Consider the following 15,791-nt stretch of genomic DNA (forward strand, 5'->3'; position numbering starts at 1 on the left):
CAATTATCGTACATTGTATACAAATGACAAGAGGAAACAATAGCTTGAAATACTTTATTGTCATACACTATCGCTGGTATCACACTGCTACTACGAGTAAACGTATATTATTTTCAAAAATATTTGTCAATAAAAACTCCACCTAAAATTGTAAATCTAGCATAGTGTTATTCGTTTTAGTTTTAAAATCAATGCATTTGATATTAATCTTTTCGTAATTTGAAGTTATAAAACAGGCAGCAAACATAACGTTCTTAACGTTAAAAAAAAACAAATTACGTTTGTGCTACAATAACATTCATTTCGAATGTCAAAAGATAAATTTGTAGAACGAACTCGGCTATCTGGAGTTTTATCGTGTGTGCGCTTGGCAGCTATATTGGAGAGACATTTCCCGGCTTCCGTCGGCCTCGCGCGCACTTCCTCGTGCGTTATGCTGCCCTGGTACTTGTCACCAGTTTCGATTGAGCATTTAACGCGCCTGTCTCATTAACTTCTTCAAACACGTTCAACGCTGTCGGAGAATTTTAATTAAACTTCATTTTACTATCTGTAATCTCATTTTTTATTATGACCCAGTTTTTTCAAGTGTGTAATATAATTTGGATTGAAATCGAGGTAGAACATAACTTTTTATGTTAATCTTTTTTAGGTATTTTCCCAGTGAAGTAATAATCAGTCAGCCAGCTTTATTGACTCACAAAAAGGACACTGCTACGTTTTTGTCGTAACGTTTTTATTTCAATGTAACGAGAAACCTTTTTTGTATTTCTCATAATATATTAGTTTATATGACTGCGGTGTCTAAACGACAATTTTATTGAAGTTTATTTAAAAAAAGTTGGCCCTTGATGGACGAAATTGGTTTTTGATTTTGATGGAGTTTTCAACTGCGATACCTGAATTCAAAAGTCTTAAATGCCTACCGTTAACTGCTTGAAGTTTGTTTGAAACTAAGTTGGCATGGTAAGCTCCATAAATTGTTGGCTCGTAGAACTTTGCAGACTCCCCTATAGTTCACCATTAAAGCTTGGAGTTTTGCGACTGCCGCCATTTCGCAGTTCCTGGTTCCATATTTTGTTACGATTTGTTATTTTTATTTCGGCCATTTGTCATTTTTCGTGTAGAGTGTTTTTTACTGCTGAAATGTTTATTTAGTAAACTCTTCGTTTGTTTGAACAAAGTAGAGGTACTTGGGTTATTTGTTATAAAAATAAAATAAAATACAAAGAATGAAGATTTATTTTTTCGAATCAAGCGAAAAATTTATACAAAACTCATTTGTACTCTAAATTTCTTTTTCTCCGCGATAAATATTTGAAATTAATATCTAGTAAGTTATCCTATTTTCATTAGAAATAAAATAAATGAAATGCTTCCAGATAACCAAGGCCCCCTTACATTAAAATTACATCCAAGTATATCGTTATCTTCATATTACCTTTTATCCACAAATGGGTATTCAACCAAACTAACTTGAAAGTCCATGTTAAACTTCAAAAATGTTTAAATAAGGAATGTGAACATATTCCGTTGAATTCACAAGCGGTATGTTGTCCCGTAAACGGGGACCAGATAAAGACGGTAATTGACGTCCACGGTTGCTCGCTGTGAGACATTTAGCTCACTCGTCCACTCTACAAAATGCAGTGAAAACACTTGAAAATAGACTCAAAAATGAGTCTCACAAGTGTTAAAGTCGAGTAGCGCAATTCACTTGCGTCATTACGCGCCGCAGAGGTAATTTGAAGCCGTATGGTTAGGAGCGAACAACATATGATTTATGTCAAAGCATTCTAGTGTGTATAGGGGTGTGTGTATGTGTGCGTGCGTTCAATATTATGAGGCATGCGCAGTGCTAGCTACCGCCATCTGTTGACAGCCACGTGGTTAGGCGGGCACTGCGCATGCGCGACCTCATCGATCCTCACCTTGACTGCTTAATAAATTCATGTACACGGAGTACGAGGCACGTTTCGTGTGTAAGAAACGCATTTTATGACTGAGGTGACGTTTGTATTGGTTTGCGTCATGCAGTATTTTGGGAGTGTATCTAAGCTTAGGTTGAGTGGTCGATCTATTTGATTTATAGCATCCGTATTGAGTATAGACAAGTATGTATTGTCTTAATGTTTTATGTCTATATTTTGTACAAAATACGGAGTTGGTATATACCTATATAGAAAAACCTAATTCAATTAATATTTCGAATTGTAGAGTCCATTAACAAAAATTTAGACAAAGTACAATTTATGTTTTAGGCCTAAGCGCAATTTGATGAACACTACTATATGTTTAATTAAAGTTCAGAGAAATATGAAGCATATCCTTTGAAATTAAAAGCAAGTTAATCTACAAATAGAGGAATAAATCTTTATGCCTTACAGCACACTATTCCTAAATTCCAAGGAAAAAAGAAAAGATTTTAACTAATTAAAATGGTTACTACACTAAACAAATTACCAAATACCAGTAATATGCAGTGGTCACTATATAAGACCCTAATACTCTTACTAAAAACCAATTCTTCAAAAAACTCAAACTCAAAAGTCATCTAACCAAGATTTCGGTTGGAGAAATACATTTAATAGCCGTCTCTAAAGACATAACCCTCTAAGGTAAAGGGGTGAAATGGGCCTCTGTCGACTTTCCCCACCAGAACCCCTTCCATTTTATCTTCCACATAAAAAAGTCGTTATTAGCAGTCGATAGCGTTTCACATGTAAAACTGAAATACTTTACACAGACTTGAATGAAATACTTAAAAAATAAACAGACATAATAAAAGTAAAAATTGATAATTTTTCATTTATCAACGTCAAATCGACGTCTAAACTTGTAAAATCTGAAAAGAGGTAAATCAAAATTAACAAATACAATATTCATTTAATATGCTCATCCGACCAAACTCGAAACATCTGCGGAATTAATCCCAAACGGAAATTAAACCGGCCGACCCTTATCATGGAAAACCAAACAAGCTGGTACTGTCAATCAGACCTAAAATTTCTAGGCGATACCGATAACATCTTCCGTTTTCATTGCAAAACCACAATAAAAATGGTTTCAAAAGTTAAATAATAAACGTTTCAAAAAATAAATATATTAAAAAAATCTAAAACTAAAAAAAAACCTTCAATGCTTTTTTTAAACCACGTTTTCTATAGTTATAAATTGCACCAGGTTTGAAGCTACCCTGAAAATTCCAGCCTGCTAGCTGATCGGGAAATGCCTCAAAATTCAGTTACAAAAATCCTACCGTAACGACAAATAAACACACAAGAAAGTGAATGTATAAAAACGTGGCACAAAGAATTTAGTCCAACACTTCGTTTAATCAATCAATCAGAAAACGAAGCCATATTTTCTCTAATTTTATGGCTTCCGTCCGTTGTTTGGTCCGTTAACGGTTTTCCAAAATGGACGATGAAAGAGTAAATGGAACTTTATTCTATAATATTCAATTATATTTACCCTAAGCAATAAAAACCCTTTTATTCACATTTCGCATACGAGATCTTCGTTTCAGGTTCAAGAAATCGTAGAAATTAAATGCAGTAAAGTCAAATATAAATACTAGTTTTGATACAAAAATATTTATTTTTGAAAATTTTATGCTGAACGGACTTCTGCGAGGAACTATCTACTTATAAGTTTTACAGTGCAATTTTATGATACTTTAAAACCAATGTTAAAGATAAAGATAAAGTGAAGAACTCTCTTGCCAATTAAAATTTATGAAAACAGACGCTGTAATTAATTCTTCTCAAGGTTTGTCCTACCCAAGATATGATACGTTCAGCTTCCAGTCTTCCTGGTTGAACGCCTTATTTTATGTGTCTTTACCAAAAAAACTGCTCATCAGCAAAGTTGACTCTGCAACTGACATGATATTAAACAAAAATTTATAAAAACGCATTAGTTTTGAGCCTAAACTTCGTGTTTTAAACAACAGATCTATGCGGATAGACGGTGCGCATCTTTTCACATATTTACCGGCCTATTATACCGAGACGGAGGCCTTAATCAGATCTTTACGTATCTGTGCACACTAGGTGCCCAAAACTGCCCAATGATTACCAATACCGTAAGTTCCTGTTGTCTGCGTCTTCATTCAAACATTTATAATGTACAACATTTTTTATACACTATTCGTTTTTTTTTTTTCTATTCCGTTGCGCGTTGCATCCCACTCCTCAATTTATCTGGTAAATTGAATGGAGTTCGCTCCCATCTCCCGCACGTGAATTTACATACAAAATCCAATAGGCCTAAAACAGTTCATAAAGGTTCCTTATAATTTTTGCTACAAATGCATGCTCCTATTATTTCAGTTTTCTTGATGAGATCATAATCTAAGTGCGGATTGAGGCGACGCGCGACGTGATGAAGAATGAGCAAAAAAAACTGATTACGTTCTTGTAGATTAAAATAACGTCTCTGAGCTAGGATTTTTTGCAGTAATTCGTTACAGCCGACGTGAGAGTCATTTTAACTTATCTTACATAAATTAAAAAAAGTGTACAATGCCGCTAAAGAAGTTTTCTTACGAGTTTTCGACCAGTTCCCTTGTCCTGACTCGAGTTTAAAATTATAAATCCTTTACAAAAAAAGTGTGCAACGTCGTTAAACTTTACTATAAAAAAAAATTGTCGTTGTAAACAATACTCAATAGCTCCTGACTACATTAGTAGTTTACATTTATATTATATCATGAAAACAATACGCCTAGAATGTGTGTATGCTAATTCCGTGGTTACGATAGCATTTATTTAGATCGAAATATCTGCGCCGTTAAGCATTAATTGAAAAGTAATTGTTTTTAGGTCCTGAAAAATATTTACGCTGTTTGATTCTTGTACATTCTGAATATTGTTTAGTTTTAATGACATAACTCCCTGTTTATGAAACCGTATTATTATATTCATATATATACCTATATATTAATGTTTAACTTGTCATTTTTTTTCGCTTTTCTTTTCACTTTTTATAAAAAAAAATCTACCTCGATACGCACGATAAGTAATATAAATTTATAGCATCTCTGGTTTTTCATTCAGTAGTGGTAAATTACTAATTTCACATTGCTTTTAATGTTCAGATAAACTATGTTTGTTCTTAAGTAAGTGTTAATCTATTAAGAACTAAGTGCCATTTAAACCTATCGACAAGTTGCTATCAATATTTCACAAAAATTAAAACAAAATTCGGATCTCATTTCGCCTAATATGCGTCAACCTAAAAATATTCTTAATTTTCCATTAGGGCTATTTATAAACTCATTATTTTATTCAAATCCTACAGGCATGTTGTTATAATTACTCTACTAAAACTTTAATTTACATTTTACCTCAATTTCAGGTAAATAACAGTATTTTTAAACATGATTTCGAAATAAGTACGCCACCCGTCGGCCCGGCGCGTTTCTCCCGCAGGTAAAACTGACGTCTCGGTACCAGGAGAGCAGAAAACCAAGGCGGCATGCCGCTGTCTCACCACTTGTGGCTGGACACGCCCACGTCCCCTCTATCCGTCTCGCTCTAGCTTTAGGGCCGGGACTACGAGAGTGAATGAGTGTAGGTCTGGCTTTTTGAATAGAAATTGTAGATGATGGTGCTTTTTTTGTTTTATTCATACCTGCTGGCTGGTTTGTAATGAGGTTGAATACTTTTTGTAATGTTTTTTTTGTTTTTGTTATTTACTGTTATTTTCGCTATCCTGTAGTAGAGAGCATTTATGTGATGGTAATTAACTTTGTACATTCAAGCTACGAGCCGTTTTATAACTATGATCTAAGTAATTTCTGTACCATGCGTTAAAGCCAAATTTAAAAGTTTGTTAGTAATGTAATACTGAGTAGATATCACAGGGAAGTTCTTTCCTGCTTAGATTAGATTAGATTAGATTAGAATATTCTTTATTGTACACCATGGAATTACAGCAGTGCTGCTTACTATTATAGTTCCACGGGTACGTACTAACTTTTCTCTTGAATAGTCCAACAGCGCCACCTATCGCATTAGATAAATGAAATTGACAAATATGACTGTAGCAATATACTTATTTACTTAAAAGGATCGAATCATCCGCAACATATCAATTAAAACGTCCAGTAGGTTTTCAATGAAAAGTAGATAGGTACTTATGCTAATTTCAAATGATTGCTGTAATACTGAAATGTGCGGGAAGCAAGCCTGTTTTGCTGAAGGTATTGCAGAAGTTGGAATTACTGATGGTTCAAATGAGAGAAGGTTTCTTTAAGTAGACGATGACTCAGCAGACCTATATAAATCTTGATTAAAACGCGGTGAAGTGTGAGCCAGACTTGCGAAACTGAGGGTTCCGTACAACAGTGCCGAACCGTACCATAATAGACTACCAACCCATACAATTTATGACCGTACACACCATTGCTTGAGCTCTATTTTTTTCGTGTTGAAGCGGCAGCAGAAATAAATTATCTGTGAAAACTTCAATCGTCTAGCTATCAATGACGGTACATGAGATACAGCTTGGTGACGAACGGAAGGATACATGTGTCTTAGATAGTGGAGCCTTGAAATACGTTTTTGTCTTTTGGATATGAAAACTCGCACATGAAATGCGAGCGGTGCGGCCGGCGTTACCTACTTATTCATTTCGCGGCTCGGCGGCTATCGCGCGCGAGTTTTGAGTAATCGTTATAGTTGTGGGTATCATTCATATCTTTTGACTTTTTTGTATGTATTTTGCAATTCGTACCACGTACGTGAAACAAACCTAGGACTCGCGGGCCTGCGGGTGGTGAGTGATTGGTAGCTCACCAAGTCACCACCCGATTAGGACACGTGCCGGACAGCACGTTCGTGTTCCACGCTCGCCGAGACTAGATGTCGGCCAGCTCTGTGGAGCCCATAATGGCTGATGCCTGCCGTTGCAGGGGGACTGTCCGAAAGGGTTACAGTATTGGAAAAGGAAGGAACATGTGTGGGTTTTAGTCAGTAGGAGTTTGACACTCTTCCTCCTTCTTTTCTACTCAACCCAAAGCGGAAGGGTCCGATAATGTCCCATCCGAAACAAAATGCGGCCAAGGACTTCCCCTTAAAACCGTGCTGTTCTCATTATGGCAGACGATGAAGATTTTTTGAAAGAAAAGGCTAAATCATGCAATTTTCACTTCGGAAAAAAAATTAAAAGTCAAAATGTATCTAAACTCATTAAATAACTTAATTACAAGATACCGTGTTTTAAAGTGGAGAAAATGAGATGAAGAAACTTGTGACAGAAATACTGAAAATACTAAGCAAATACAAACGTAAAAGCAATAACACTATTAGGTATCTTAATTAACGTAGAAAATGGTTAGACACGAACGATATGAAAGTTCGGTTGTGGGCACTTGATGATCACAAATTCAAAAAGGGTCTTTCGAGGACCGTTGCTTGTCAAAGTCCCGAAGAAGATGTATAGGCAACCCAGTGAATCCGGTAAAAGCTAAATCCTGGCCAAGATACTTTGATAACTGATTTTAGAAGAAGTTCGTTCGAACAATTCTACAAGCTAATCTGGCCTGTAACTGGCAGCCGCTTTTTAGCAAATTATCTTAAACACGTCTAATTCTTAATTTCATCATTCATTAAAACTCAAACAAGACAAAAAACATTTCTTAGAATGTCTTCATATTAAACGAAACAATAAACAATTGTTCGAAGGAGGATTTTCTTTCTACTATAAAGGATTAAACATGAAAATGCAAAACTCAGCTATCTCCAAATTTCGTCGACATCAGACATCAGTCCGTATTTATAATATTAGTAGCTCTACTCTTTATTGCACTATCTCCAAGAACTCCATTAATCTCCAAGAATAAACGAATCCAAACAGTCTATCAGTTAAATGTGTAGAAATATTATCAATTACAAAAACTAGTAGGTATCTTATTTTAATTACTTATTCCCCATTCCTACTTCCACTAAAAACTGAAACAAAAACCTCAATACATCGAAAACTGAAGCTCGGTTATCCGTAACAAGGCATTTAAATGGTCACGACGCGGACGTCCCGATATTTCTAAACAGAAAGGTACAACCTTCATTTGTTGAAGCTCCTCCCAAAAAGCTTACTGCAACTGGGATAGTGCGTTTCATATGACTTATATCAAAGTTAGCAAAGATATTATCAGGGAAACTAATACAAGTAGGTACAAATTGCTACGGTATTGTTTTACTTGAAGTAGTTAAGGTGTTTTTTATAAGAAATTTGCAATAACATTGTACAAGCAATTGTTGAAGGAGTTTTTGATCCCACGTATCTCAAAAACAGAAGGTAAGAAACAAGCTAAGATCCAAAATCACAGCCAACTTAAAACTTCTCCCATATAACGAAAACTATTAACTCAAGCACTCTATTAACTTAAATGCACTCAAAACGCCTAAAAATCACTCAAAAGTCACGAAGCCTAGTCTCACGGAGTACCTTGCCGAAGGGCCGAGGGCGGGGCGATAGGCGGGGCGAGCGGGCGGCCCCGCCCCCGGGAGTGGCCCTGCGCCTGCGCGGGCGAGCACGATACACCTTACAGACCCCACCATACCTTGAAAACAGTTACCGTACATTACGAACTTGTAGGAAAAACTTATGTTTTAATAATATGATAAGGTATGAGGAAAAAAACATGTTGGTTGTTAGCTTGTAACGATGTAAACGGTTTTTCTGGATTTCTATAGAAAGGTCGTCAGTTCGAACCCCGCCTGCTTGTCAGATCCCCTCCTGATTTACTTACTTTGTCGTTGGTGGGGTTTTAAGGTATACCAGATTTAAGGAAAATAGTTACGAAAACTTCATAGCGTAAGAATAAGTTTGTGACCTTGTTTCATATTATTTTCATCTTATGGAAATTCAATTTCATCAAAAAATGCACGTTAATTAATGCTTGTTATTTCTGAGGCCCATAAAATCACTCTAACATTTTCGTTTATTTTTAAGATTTGCAAAATGTTAGGAAATCTAGTTTAAATGGTTGATGGCTACAACTACAAAAGACCTTTGCTCATCTAAATGTTTTTTTTAATTGGTAGTATGAACCGATTACATATGAACTCGGTTCTGCACGCTTTTTATGTTTTTCATGGCCAGACTATGAGCAGTAATAGGTATTCTATTAGTAAAAATAAATAAATGAAAACTAAGGTTTTAATTGAACAAGAACGACAATCTAGACTAAAAAAAACACAAAACTTTTTTAAAAAGAGTATAGATATTCCTTTTCGAGGAAATCAGATAATGTTATTTATTCCTGACTCTGAATCATATTCAGGACTCCGTGCAGTGGCAATTTCGAATGCAAGTACAAATGGTTTTTTAAGCAACAGTCTTGATGTTGAAATTATCAGAGGTACTTGGAAATGCGTTTGCTATTAGATATTACAATAGAGTTTCTATTCTCCGTCAGTCATGGGAATTACGATGGCGATGGGCACTAAAACGTATTTATGAGATGTAATTTATTTTGTTTTACAAGAGTTAGCCTGCTTTTCACTTGGAACGATTTGAGCGGGATATGTGTACATCCAAAATAATCATAAACATAAAAAAATGAGTGTAAGATTAGGTAAATGAAGACTGATAAACAGGAAACGGCGGTTTCGGGAGAACTCAGGCGGGTGTTTCCACTGTGAGGATCAGCGGAGCATAGGGTGGTGATCTGGCGAGCGTGGGCTACGCACCGCAGTGTCCTCGTGGCGGAGGCCCCTCATTCCCAGCCCTAGTTCGGAAAGTCTTATGATAACTTCCCATCCAAAAGGATTTGTAAATAAATGACCCTGTAAAAATAGTACAACAAATAGTGCACAAGAGATACCATGTCTTTATACCTTTAATGATAAAACAAATGTTTTAAACTTATTAAATGATGCAACGGTTACTCACGCGTATTTATCGGGATTGACTGACTAGTTTCGAACTCAACCGGAACAGACTCGGCGCGCGGTAGGGTCGCTAGTCGAACTCTTTGTTTCTTCACTTGCTGCTCGTGCCTTTGTGAAAAAAAATCGTAAACATTATGTTCAGCCAAAAAAAAACAACTCTTTTTTTTCTGCGGAACACGATGTTTTCTTTAAACTGTATGTGCTCACGCATTAAGAAATTTAATCCTTATGTCGCGGAGGGGGGGGGGGGGTAGCGAATTATATGACATGTTTAATTTTTTTCGTTTGGAAACATATTTCTGGCGTGTCATACTACAAATGTGGTCTAATAAAACGATATTATTTTTTTACTGCTTTTGATTATTTTTTTTTTTTTAATATAAGCAAGTACCTAATATGGTAAGGTTTTCATGCTCCAATATACTGGGGAAGAGGCATGTCGGCCTTTAATATTAACCTGGGCATAGCGTGTTAAAGTAATATTATCGCGGGTGAAGAAGAGATGATGACAATCCTGGCGATTAGAATAGGTTTTTGTCTGATATATCTTATCGTGGCACTGGCGGTATCGTCGTGTGTCGTGTGGGTTGTGCGGCTCCCAGATAAATGGTTGAGCTGCATGGGCCGCTCGGGGCATGCGTGCCGCTTGACGCCGCAGGCCTGCTCAGATCGATCTGGCACTTTCTTCCAAAGGCCAGTCCAGAAAATATACTGTATTTATTTACGCATCGTGGAAAACTACACTGTCTGGACTTTAAAAGAGGCGATGACCCCTGAGTTTGTTTCGACGTTTCTTCTCAGGGTAGCCAGCTATAAGATATCCTTGACGATCGTTGACCCAAAAGTTTATAAGAAAATCATGTTTCCAAATATTGTCATGTGGATTCGACAAATTGCAAGTAAGAAAATATAGGCACATGTGGTTACAGGCATTTTCTTTTCTAAACTGTAATTCTTCCATTTCATTTCTAAAGAATTGTTTCATTTACGTTACGCTACAACTAAGTTAGCAATTTAAAAAAAGCAGAGGAGAAAGAAAGCATGAAAAAGGAATGGGAAAAAAAAGTTCTATACAAAGAACATCTCGAGAAAATCTGAATTATAAACAAAGCAATGAAAATGAAGTCTCAAAAGAAGCAAAGAATTTGTCATGTCCAACAAACGAAATTAACAGCTTTACTTGAATGCGCACAAAAAATAAAACGCGAAAAGATAACAAGGTTTTATACCTTGAAAGTCGCTTGATTATGTCTAACGATTGTAATTCAAAGAGCCCTGTGGGTGTTCCACAGGGCTCAGCTAATCGGCCACGTAGTACCTACGGCTGAAGGGCGTCTGCGGAGGGTGGCGTATCGATCGCGGGGATTACCTCCCACTGGGAGGGTGGAGGGCTTTTATAATGTGCGACTTATTGGGAGCGGAGTGAGTAATGTCGTGTCGTTGTCGTTGTGATGTCGTTTGAAGGTTTGTTTTTTTAAGTAATTACTACTTTTTCTAGACGACTTTTAAGTAGACAGACTATATTTCTGTAACTGGTTTAAGTTGTGTTTTGCTTTGGCTTGTTGTTGTTAGCCCCGCAACAAAGTCATCATTGTCTTAAAAGGCTTGACAGTGATGTGCGTCGGCGTTTATTTCGAAACGAATATTATACCTCTCATATATCAATTAATAACAAGTTTTAATTGCAACGTTTGTTGATGCTAAAATGGCAATGCTCGTTGTATAAAACTAATGCCGTAAATTCTTGTGAGACCTCTAAGTAAAAATACTTTTTAAGTTACAATAGGTTTTGCGCAAATTGGGTACAAGACACACATATTCATATTCAATGTCAAATAAAAACATCATAGTCACAAAGACTTCATTGTCATTTGCACGATACATGCTCGTGTGATGGTCTGCTACACAATCTATACCTACCTAAAATGCCAAATGATGACGTCACAAAAAATATTTCACACTTTAGGTAAGTATAGATTGTGTAGCAGACCATCACACGAGCATGGATGGGTGCAATGTTGATAGTCGGTTACCAATCAGTAGTGTAAATAGAGGGGAAGCGAGGGTAGTCGATACACCCTCGTTGGACTTGATGAGAATGGGGAAATTTAGATGGTGCGATATTCTGGAGAGATTTTTTTTAATTTATTAGTACTTTTGTAGATATTGAAAATTTAAAATAAATATTTTACCTAGGTACTTGCAGACCTACTGGTTAATAAAATTTATAATTTTAGAGGTCGAGTGTGTTTCATCGCTTGCGTCTTACTTTGACGTAAGTGGTGAAATAATTTAAACAGTAGCGGCTAGATTTTTTTATTAAGATAAGAAGAAAAAAAATACGATTTTAATAATTTATCTGCTTAGACCGATACGGGCCAGTATGATCGAAGAGATCTAAAACGTTTATTTAAAGTTTCCTTTTTAATAACAATCGATCTCAAACAATAATAATCAACAATAAATTATCCTGTCATAAGGACAGAATAATCTATTAAAAGTATTAAAACTATTTATTTTGTTATACTTAATATACCAAAACAATTAATCCATAAATTGTAAATTCAAGTGAAGTCGTGTCGGCATCGTATCGACTAAAAAAATTTGCAAAGTAATTTTCATTTTTGTTCATAACATTTTCTGTAATCTAATTTAGTGAGCAGAGTTTATTTGTACAGAATATATTAAATTGCTTATTTTAAAAAACGGACCTTACATTTAAATTGCTTCTATGCCTATTGGATTATACAACTAATTGTGTTAGAATGTTGATTAGAAATTGAGGAAAAGATTGTGAGTTTAATTTTTTTATTGCGCTTAATTCTAAATATACATACGTAGTATACGTACCATCTACCGCCCCGAAGAAGGTAGCAAAACTGACTTTTAACAGCGTGATAGCGTCAAAATACAATGGAAACGCCTTAGCAATCTTTCAGGGTAATAATACGTTGGGTATATCAGAATAATAATAATAAATAAGTTGCTGAAGCACTTGTGTTATGGAATTCAGATACAACGAAGGTACCACAAACACCCAGACCCGAGACAATGTAGAAATGTTAATTTTTACATTGACCCGACTGGGGATCGAACCCAGGACCTCAGAGCTAGCGACACCTTGAAACCGGTGCGTACGCCACTCGACCACGGAGGTCGAGTGGCGTACTCTTGCAAATAACTCTTTAATAAACTTTACTACTAGGCGAGTCTATGTTCATTGATATTTTAGTTTCCAGATTTTTTCGGTTAACCGCTATAGATAAAAGAAAAGTAACTATACGACCTAAATAGTTCATTTAACCATCAAGCTGATAACAATGTATTACTATTGTATACAGTGAAGACCAACCGCAGGAAAGTCTCTTTCCGTTTCTCTTTTTTCTTAAAGCCAAAATTTTTATTTCAATCTTCTAATACCGAATAATGGATGGCCATAACATTCTATCTTTATCACAATCTCGCAGTTGCCAACCCTAATTTGTTCACTACAGTTGCACAAGAGATAAGGCGTTGTTCAACACAGTTTAACTACGTGTCGATGGCCCTTCCATAAACCCTCTAGGAGGGTTAAAATCTACACTCAACCTCACAGTAATACCTCATACCTAAAAAAGTTCAAACCAAAATCATCCTTATGTTTATTGCTATAAGGTGTATTTTGGTAGAACGTTATAAGTACTGTGGCAAAACCTGTGGGGACGGTTTCTAATTAATATTGGAATTAAGAATATTTTGAACTTTTAATTTAAATAGCTTATTGGATTTGATATCGGTGAAATTAATCATTATTAATTATCACGTTTTTATTAGGTGGCTTTAATAGAAGCAATATTATTAATGAACCCATTTATCAGTCTGACCTAAAACAACAACTTGCTTTTGTAATGTATTGTTTTACAAGCCTAAAACACATCTGAAAAATTGTGATGAAATATATCACTTTGTAGCAAAAATCCTTGACAAACTTTGCTTTGACTTATCCATTTAATTGATACATTGAACAACAAAAATTATGAATTCTACATTATAGAAGCCGGCCCCAACATTATTGGGAAAAGGCAAGGCCGATGATGATGAACTCAATATTATAAAAATAATTTAAATAAATGAAGATGCTCATAATAATATGAAAATGTAGAGCTGATACAGCATTATGTATGTAGTTCACAAAATCTTTCAGCAGATAATAATTAAATTAAATCAGAAAAAAAACAATAACAACGCATAAAAATATACAACTCGTACTAATCTACATACTGAAATTAGTAAAATAGTCCTACATAGTAACGTGCCTAAAGATATTTACTTAAATAGTCTAGTCTGTTCGATAATTGTATTTATCGCCGAAAATTTAGTGAATTATTTTACTCGTTTCACCACTTCCTAAGCTATGTCGGATCCTCTTCTAGTTACAGACCCATCCAAATACCGTCCTTACATGAAGCTACTGGCTATGCCAGCTACACGTGCCGACTGACGTTTTGTATTTGATTTATTAAGAGGTAGATTGACTTCGAATTTCCTAAATAAAATTTCAAAATAATGGAGAAATGAATAACAACAACATACATTTACCATAATTCCCGGACAAATAAATAATCAGCAGACCAAAAAGATTTTACTCTGTAGGATTACGGCGAAGGATATCTAGGGGCACAATGAAAGTAAATCTAGGTTTAAATCTACGTTTTCAGGTAATTAAGCGATTAATAATCAGAATGAAGAATAGTTTAATTATAGATTATTGTTTTTAAATTATAGAGTTAAACCTCCGTTCTATTAATTAGCATCTATTAATAAAAGAAACAAACATTTGCAAACTAGATAACATTGTTTCTACTTGAAACTCAAACGAAATGAACTTTTCATCTTACTAACATGATTTTTCACTATATAATGCTTATTATAAACTAGCTGTTGCCCGCGACTTCGTCCCCGTGGGTAGAAGATATAAGTTATGATTTATACCGGCCCTGTTTTTTTTCACATTTTCCATTGTATCTTCGCTCCTATTAGTCGCATCGTGATGGTTTATAGCCGAAAGCCTTCCTCGATGAAAGGTCTATTCAATACAAAAAGAATTTTTCAATTTGGCCCAGTAGATCCTGAGATTAACGCGTTCAAACAAACAAACTCTTCAGCTTTATATATTAGTATAGATATAGATTAGTAACCTTATCGTTTCTAATAGGAATATTTTGCTTTACACGAGACTTTTAAGTCTAAATAGAAGGGTGCCGTTTACCCTTCAATTAAGACTTATAATCCTGAATATTAAGTGGCTCTACTTTCTTTTACAAAATCGTTACTGTGAAACTAATATTCTATTGATCGCAATGAATCTAATAGTTTAATAACATCACATACTATGCGTGCCACTGCAGTGTCAATTATTTGTGAAATTGAAGACTGAAGGCATTCGGCAATCGAATCACTGCAATTGTAGTTTGCTCTACACAAAATTTGCAATCCATATTTCACGACGTAATTAATTTTATTTACTTACCTTAAATATAACATAAATAAATATGGTGTTAACCTACTTATCTTTTAAGCACACAAGAAAATATGACAAAATCAAAACAAATGCTCAACGAAGTTTGCGAAGAACACCTTTTTTACTTTATTTCTTGTTGTAATCTTAAAAAGATAATCGTAATATTTATGTCTTCATCAATACTAATGCGCGTATAACAAGTATAAAAATAAAATACTTCATATAAAGTCAAATAAACTTGTTTTTGTACAGAACGCCGGTCTGCGCACAACTCAATATTTAGGCCTAAGCCGCGCAGCTGACCGCGCGCTCCGCTGTTTGCCTGGTACATTTAGTTAAAATTATTGCTTTATTATTGATAATAACTAATAATATTAAATTTTAAATTA

General features: G+C 35.2%; 1 long non-coding RNA gene across 1 annotated transcript; it reads right to left on the reverse strand.

Annotated features, from left to right (window-relative positions):
• Window positions 1-9,352: 9,352 nt before the first annotated feature.
• Window positions 9,353-10,008, reverse strand: LOC113504590. The gene is made up of 2 exons (XR_003401579.1): window positions 9,904-10,008; window positions 9,353-9,797 (listed from the first exon to the last, which is right to left on the reverse strand). It is a non-coding gene; the product is annotated as an uncharacterized LOC113504590 (long non-coding RNA).
• Window positions 10,009-15,791: the final 5,783 nt, after the last annotated feature.

Source organism: Trichoplusia ni, chromosome 22 (assembly GCF_003590095.1).
Source record: "Trichoplusia ni isolate ovarian cell line Hi5 chromosome 22, tn1, whole genome shotgun sequence".
Lineage (NCBI taxonomy): Eukaryota > Metazoa > Arthropoda > Insecta > Lepidoptera > Noctuidae > Trichoplusia > Trichoplusia ni.